Below are 8,108 nucleotides of genomic sequence, written 5' to 3'. Positions count from 1 at the left end.
AGCCCCTCTTCTAAGGCTGCCTTTATTGTGGGAAGTCAAGGTAATGATTTTGTCGCTGTCTAATTTCATCCCAATGTGCAGCGTCGCTTTTATAGCCTTTCAAAGGTAAGTGAAAGGCGTCAATCTGGGACCCTTTTTTGTGGCCGATTAACAGTTTAAACTGGTTTTCTAACCCTGTCACAACTATTAAGCTGATAAACAGGATTTCTGGGGAGGCATTAGCAAGTCTGTAAATAGATCATTTAAAAAAAAAAAACCTACAAAAAACTAGAGCAATTCTGCGCTCCTCTGACAAAAATAAAACATAGGTCCACAGGATGGGTGTGTGTGTGTGTGTGTGTGTGTCCTCAAAGGAGAGTTACAAACGACTTCTCAAGGGCTGTTTGTGTCCTGGTTGTTGTTGTTGTTATTATTGTCATACTCTCAGGAGAAAGTGAACAAGCTGATGACACAGAGATGGAAGCCAGTGGCTTGTGGGCCTGTAGACTCTACCTTATTGCAGGAAACGTCCTCGTCTTGATCACTGGCAAAGCCGGGCTCGCTGCCGACAACCTCTTTGGGCAAATGTAGCCCCATCCAAGGAGCTAAATCTGATTGTATTGCGAGAGTTCAACAGAGGAAAATATTTCGCGTGGACACTGCAGTGACAACTGCGGGAGGAACGAAGGAGATGAAGGCAAACCAGAGACCAACATAAGGGCGGCCCAGCTGTCGTGTTTTGTCCCTTTGTACCACTGAGAAATAGTTCCTAATATGTTTTATGTAAGCAAAAAAGCAAAGCGGACAATTTGAGACCCTTAAAATATTTTTAAATTAAGTCTAGGCCCAGTCCTAATGGAAGTTTATTCTCTTTGATGCTGCCGAGTTTCCCTGATGCGAGAGAAGCCTCTAATCCCCGGCCTGGCCTGGGGCCGCACGCCAATGCCCACTGCCCCGGCTCCGGGGCACCGGAGGGCTACCTTCGGGCCCTGGTGCGACCTCTTTTTCCGAGGGAAGGAGGCAGATGCCCTTGAGAAAAACCGAAGGAGAGTTTTAAAGTACGAGTGAAACTGTCAAGAGGCTCAGCCTGGCACTTACCCCCGAAAGGCAATGGGGGAGGCGACGCCCCCGGGTCTGGCCAGCCACTGAGATGCTCCTCTGGCGCTGCGGGCGGCAGAGCTCTGTGTGGCCTTCCCCGCCCTTCCCGCGCGCGGGGTTCCGGGAGAGGAGGGTCCCGTCCCGGGAGGAAAGGGCGAGCAGGCGCTTCTGGGCTCGATGAGGCTGAGCCGCAGAGGAGCTGGCTCCTGGCCTGTGCCCTCGCGGCCCAAAGCGGGGCGAGACGCGGAGGTGAGGTGGCGGGGCGGGAGGGGCCCCTCGTCCCAGGAGGGGCCTTTGCGCTCACAGCCGTCGGTGCGCGGGAAGTCGAGGCGCGCAGACAGCCTAACTCCCGGCTCAGCTCCCTGGCCCTACAGGTGCATCTGCGCCCGGACCTGGGAGCGTTGCGACTCCAAGCGACTCAGAACCCGGGGTGGGGGTGAGGGATCGCCCCAGAGCCGAGGATGGACCGCCCAGGCGGAGAGGACGGGCGAGCCCGCGGGCTGCATTCCGCGCTCGGCCCCGTCAGCAAGAAGCCAACCCTAACCCGGCCCGGCCAGTCCCGCGCTGCGCAGGGAGCCCCGAAAGGCGCTGTCTCCTCCCTTCCTGCAAATACCACCTCCAGTAAAATGCGCCCACCCCAACCAGCCGGGCTTGCCTCCGCCGCGGCTCAGTCTCTCCGCGGGAGGATCCGGGCCGAGGGAGGCGGTACCGCGGGTGCCCGAGGCGGCCACACGAGACGGGGGAGTAGGGGACAGTGGCCGGCGGACGCGCGAAGGGACCAGCTCGGCTGCTGCGGAGTGCGCGGCCCACGGCTCAGTGGCTTCCCCAAACTTAGCCCAGCCCCGGCCCTCCTGCCCCGACGCAGCCCGGGCCCCCTCCTTCTCCCCATCCCACACCAAGCTGCGCTCTCCGCCTTCGGCATTTCCTCACCCCCCTGCTTGTCTCTGACTCTCCACTCCTTCGCAGACTCCTTTCCTCCCCACCTTGTCCCCCGCCCCCCACTCTTCTGCAGCTTATAGCAAGGAGAGCCCCAAACAACCCTCTTAAAGCCAATAAACTAAAAACGTAAGCACTGCCCAGATCCGTGTTCGTTTCCTGTCGCTTCTAGAAGGCAAATGGACACCGGCTGGATTTGGATCGGCTTCCTCGGAGAGGCCAGGAAGCTTTCTAATATTCCGAGTCAGTAGACAGCTGGCCGTTTTCTTAGCAGCTCTGCAGCGTCTAAGAACGTCTTCCTTCATCCTCAGACGTCCCAGCCCAGGGACATGAGCCCATTGCCCAGATGGAGGACGGGGAGCAGGGAGGTAACCCCAGCTATTCTCAACTTAATCCTTCTCCTGTGACGGGTTCCAGTCCTTTGAATGTGATCTCTCCCTCCTGTTTGTCCCTTCCTCGTACTTTTTTCTTGACGTTTTCCTCCATGGTTTAAGCAACAGGAGGAAGGAAGACAGAGTGAAGATAGTCCCCACCTTTGAATGGAGTGAAATAGCAGCCTGGAATTACAGCCACATAACTATTACAAAGGAAACTGAGTTTGTGAAAATCTGTAACCCTAGGTACGTAACTTGGAAACAATCATGAAAAAGGATATTGCCCAGGTGAAAGTGATTTTACAGTTGCCCCCATATTTTTAAGTATTTTTCAAAATGGTTCTGGTTTTTTTTCCTGACTGAACATAGGCTGGCTGTCTCAGCTTGGGGGCTTCAGTGTCCCCTTACCCATCAGGAGAGCTACAGTCACCATCAATTGCCTTTGAAGTGTATATTAACATGATTGAAATTTGTTTCCTTTTAAAAAATAGTCTCTGAGCTTAGAAACTTTCCACCCCTACCTTGTAGACTTTCCCGAAACTTTAAAATCATACGCACAAGTGTTTCCTTAGAGAAATTTTGCATTAAACATACCGTTTCTGGGACTCTAAAAAAAACCCCAAAACAACAACAATAGGAGTTGGAACACAACCTTCACAGCCATGAATTTTCTCACCAGATTTTTTGAGCTGAACATGCCCCTGGTGCATGCATCTTCTTCTTGTTGAAGCAGAGTTTTCTAGAAGGGATTTTTACAGCCCCAGAGAACTTTACATTCTGGCAAGTCCTGAGTGATGCAGGTTTAGGCAGCCCGAGTCTATCAGGGTGGTCGGAATGTTGGATGCGTAATCAATGTAACACACAGCAAATATTCTGGGCGTGCTGACAAAATGAGGGAAATGCAGACACTCCTGGCCAGATTCGTGGATGACAGAAACAAAATTCCAAACAGTCCTTCGTTTTGTAAGAAGCACTCAGATATTGAGGAAGAGGAGGCACTGAGATCGGAATTGTCCAGGGTGTCTATGTACCTTCATATTTATTATTAATTCTCATCCCTTTTCTGTAGCTCGTTTTGTCAGCCCAGCCCTGAGTACCTGGGGACAGACCGGAAAACTGTTTGCTTTGGTTTCTTCCCACGTTGTTAACCACAACTTTGAACTCAGTCTGCCTAATCCAAGTTCTTAGACTTCCATGTTGTTCTTTAGTAACTAGGTCTTAAAATTAAAGGGTTTTTTTCCCCGGCCCCTACATAATTTTCACTTTTCCCCTCTTCATTTTAGTCCTGTACTTCCAACTAGCTCTCCTTGCTTATTGTTCCCCCCATTTATTCTCTTGACCACTTGAGGTTTCTGTGATGGTGATTTACATTACTGGCCAAATCTCCAAGGCACCTTCAGAATTAACTGATGTGTTTTACCACCCACTGGACTATCGATTAACCAAGGTGCCTTCACAGCTCAGAAAGGTGAGAGAGAAGAATGAGATAATCACACACAGGTAACTAATGGCAAAAGTGCTTTATCATTAAGGTGGGGGTTTTTCCCCCCAAAAAAGTCTTTAAATGAGAAACATCAGAACTATTACTTTGATACAAATATAAATTGTCATCCTCCAATGGGTATTCAGGTCAGGGTCCATTTCTGCTAGTGACATGATAAAATATATATGGTGGTCATAAAAAGCATCGAAAAGTTGTATGTCTAAACCCCAAATGCCTAGACCCTATTACTAACCATCTGGCATCCTTCTTTATAGGAAAATTTGATCTTAGAGGGAAAAGAAAACTTGGAGGGTCAACCCTGACAGCTGATATGAAATAATTCTCTTGTTGAAATAAATGACGAGAACTCCAGCAGCACAAGCCAGTGTTTCCACGTCCAGCTCAGCCCCAAGGGCAGGGAATTTGGAATGGGAGAGGCGGTGGCAGCTCTCAGGAAACAAAATGCTTGCCCAGAGAATTCTAAGCAAGTCAATCACCAGTCCGGGCAGGAGTTTTTGGTTTGTTGTTTTTGTTTTTTTTTTTTAAATAACCACTTTCCATTTGTTTTTACCCAATTCAAAAATTATCCCCAAGAAAAAAATACGGTCGTAAAATGTCTCATTAACAGCAAAGATGAATCGGGCCTCAACTTCTGAATGCCACACAGCTTTCATGGAGACTGCAGAAGTCTGTGGGATGAAGAATGGCGACTGCCAGCCTGCGATGAGGCTCTTTTCTGTCCGTGTGGTAGAGTCTGAGCCGTGTGTTCTCCAAAAGCTCAGTTGGCTGAAAGACAGCGTCGGCCCTGCATTTTCATTTATTTTTGTTTCAAATATGAAAGGACAATTATTACTTTCTAAGATTTTGAATCACTCCTTAATTTGTAGCTGATTTACATTATGTTTTCAAATACACAGTAGAGGGTCCCTACATTCAATATCATTTTACAAGGGAAAAGGAAAAAATTGGAATGTACTGACTCTCTGAGTCATATGAATGGGTCATGGGTTTTCATCTTCAAGCATTCCCGATTAATGCCAATAAAATAGAAGTTTTCTCTTTGACAAATACGGAACCTGGCTGCAGCAGTTTGTCAGTGAGCTCAGCAGTTACACTTGGGGCGGGGTGGGGGTCAGGGAGATGGAATCTCGTACTGCATCACTGCAGCGATTGTGGGGTTGGTTTTTTGTTTTTGTTTTTTGTTTTTTGTTTTTTTTGGAAAGCCTATTTTGTCCAAAGGCTGGTCAAACTCACCATGGCCTCCAGCGCCCATCTCCGAAACCAGCAGTTTAGCAATAGTAGAGCCAGTAGCTCAGTTAGCCTCTGTCCCCCAACCCCCAACCAGGCAACACCCAGCCCAGAGCACCTCCAAAGGCAAGATTTTTATAACAGGCTGGGAGGGCCTCAGGTTTAGGATCAACAGTTTTTGCTTTTAAAAAGGGGTAGCAGCTCAGCCCCTTGTTTGTTTTTGCTGAACACCTCGGTTTTGCCTCTGCATTTCCCCACCAGCAGGAAACCATTACCCGGAACAATGTTCTATTCCACTGTCATTATCTCCTACGGAACTAAAACAATACTCTGTTTGGCCTCCTAGGCGAGGGGATTTGTCCTGCTCTTCCTCGAGCAGAGTTTCCGACTGAGTTTCTGACCCAGTCACTTGATATCCAGCAAGGATACCTGGAGACAGTTTTGTTTTGTTTTGTTTTGTTTTTAATCTGCTATCTTGTGTTTTGTAATTTCATTTTCTGAGAAATAGCCCAGAAACTCTATTCTCAATCAAGAAGAATCCCACCATGGCTGAGGGAAGAGGGTTTGTTCAATCAAGTTGCATGAGCTTCACATTTAAATCAGCTAGATAGGATTTATATACAGTTGTCTTATTTTTTTGTTTGTTTTATATTATTGAATAACAAACCCTAAAAGGTTTTGTAATTTTGAGATGTTGACTGTCAAACCCCAAAAGGTTAGGAACCACAGGACGTCGTCATTCCCATTGGGCCATGATATTTCCTTTCTATTTACTTCTTTGTAAATACATAAGTAAATATATATGTGTATATATAATATTATGACATGACAAGATTTCTACCAGTCATGGGTAACATGATGACCGTTAAGTCTTTGGAGCTACCTATCTATTCTCAATCAAGAAGAATCCCACCATGGCTGAGGGAAGAGGGTTTGTTCAATCAAGTTGCATGAGCTTCACATTTAAATCAGCTAGATAGGATTTATATACAGTTGTCTTATTTTTTTTGTTTGTTTTATATTATTGAATAACAAACCCTAAAAGGTTTTGTAATTTTGATATGTTGACTGTCAAACCCCAAAAGGTTAGGAACCACAGGACGTCGTCATTCCCATTGGGCCATGATATTTCCTTTCTATTTACTTCTTTGTAAATACATAAGTAAATATATATGTGTATATATAATATTATGACATGACAAGATTTCTACCAGTCATGGGTAACATGATGACCGTTAAGTCTTTGGAGCTACCTTATCACACTTGACATCTTCCATTAAAACAGACCAAGCCCACAGAATGGAAGGAAACCTTCTGACCTGCCATCGAGTCCTTCTCTGTATACTACACAGGCCAGCGGCCCAAAGTATTTTCACCTGGAGAATGTTCTGTAGCTTAAGGCCGTGCTAATGGCAAAAGGCTTGTTTGTCTTGGAGCTAAGGAGTCAGTAGGACACCTAAGTCTGTATTTTGCCCTTGGAGTTGAGGCAAGCTCATTGTTAGTATCACTCTGGTAGCTGCTATCACTTTATTACTCATGTTTAGCTATGAGTAACCTGGGAAGCACAAATGTAACAGCTGCTTATAATAAAAGTGTAATTGGCCAGGACTGGCTACCTGATGAGATAAGCCTCATGCTAATGAGGCCAAGGTCACGGGCTGATTTGCTTTGCTCTGAGAGGGCAGTGAAGAGGCCCTGTCTCTAGCAGTCCCAGCGGCTGGATCTGTTGAAAACTAGTGGAGAAACAGTCCAGCAATCAAGCCTTACTAGCGAGCAAGAGGGAGCCATTGTGGGAGAAGAGATGGCAGAATGCCCAGTGGCTGGGTGTCCCGAGGCCGGCAGACCTACGTGTGAATCCTGGCTTCCCCGTTTTCTCCCTTGGTGATTGGACACTTTATAAGCCACTCGGAGCTTGGGCCGCCCTATCCCTAAGAAAAGAGGAAATAAAAGCAATAGTACTTTTAATGACAAGGTGTATGTAAAACATTCAGCAGTCAACATGAGCGATCATCACTGTTGCCTGTGTATACAATGAATGGCACTGCCTGCCTAAGACCCAACCCTGTGTCGTTTCCTAGTTCTGTCCCTGTCACTAAAAAGATTGTTATCTCTGTGAATATTGAGGTCAAGTGTTTTACTCCCAGGCCACAGGACGCGTGTTGTCATGCACAAGGGAAGCTTCGTGTCCTTGGTCTACAGCCATGGACACAGTCTGCAGATCACAGAGGTCTTCCCAGTCATGGTCATTCTTGCCATATGAAAACCAGTGGAGAAAGTTTTAAGTCTTAGGTTTAGAGATAGGAACCCGGAAGCAGGAATAAATTGGAATGTTCAAGTGCTGCAGGTGTGACTTATCAAGAGGTTGAGATAGTAGAAGCCAACATATTTTGTTTTTCCTTAAAGAGAACAGGCACATGACAAAATTGGTCCAGACTCCCTGAAACCTGGAAGAACTTTTTTCAAGTCAGCTCCTCTGTTTCAGGTAATTGGTGGCATGTAAGACGTTCTCATTTCCCTAGAGAAAGGTTGAAACTCTGAGAAACCTATGAACAAAAGAGGTACCCTCAAGGTTTGCGGGAGAAGATTTTTTAAGTTTATGATTTTCTTTAAGACCCTTTCCCTGAAGTTCCCGAGTCCTAAATTTACTAAATCTGAAATGTTGTACTTACAGGGTCATGCTTTTTCTGGTTGGTTGGTAGGTAATATGATGCCACTGCATTTTACTAGACACCTGTTACATTGCAGGAAATCCAGGATTATGCCAAGTGAGCTGGATCACCACTATGGTTTCTTACAGCTATTCTGAAAACTTCCTACTTTTCCTTTTTTTCACTTTTGTTTTGTTAATCCTCACCCGAGGATATATTTATTGATTCTAGAGAGAAAGGAAGAGAGAGAAAGAGAGAAAGAAACATCGATGTGAGAAACATCAATCGGCTGCCTCCTGGATGCACCCCAACCAGGGATTGAACCCACAATGTAGGTATGTC

Source organism: Pteronotus mesoamericanus, unplaced genomic scaffold (genome assembly GCF_021234165.1).
Source record: "Pteronotus mesoamericanus isolate MK-2021 breed Mesoamerican mustached bat unplaced genomic scaffold, CSHL_Meso_final contig_657, whole genome shotgun sequence".
Classification (NCBI taxonomy): Eukaryota; Metazoa; Chordata; class Mammalia; order Chiroptera; family Mormoopidae; genus Pteronotus; species Pteronotus mesoamericanus.
Note: the sequence above shows the minus strand (reverse complement) of the source record.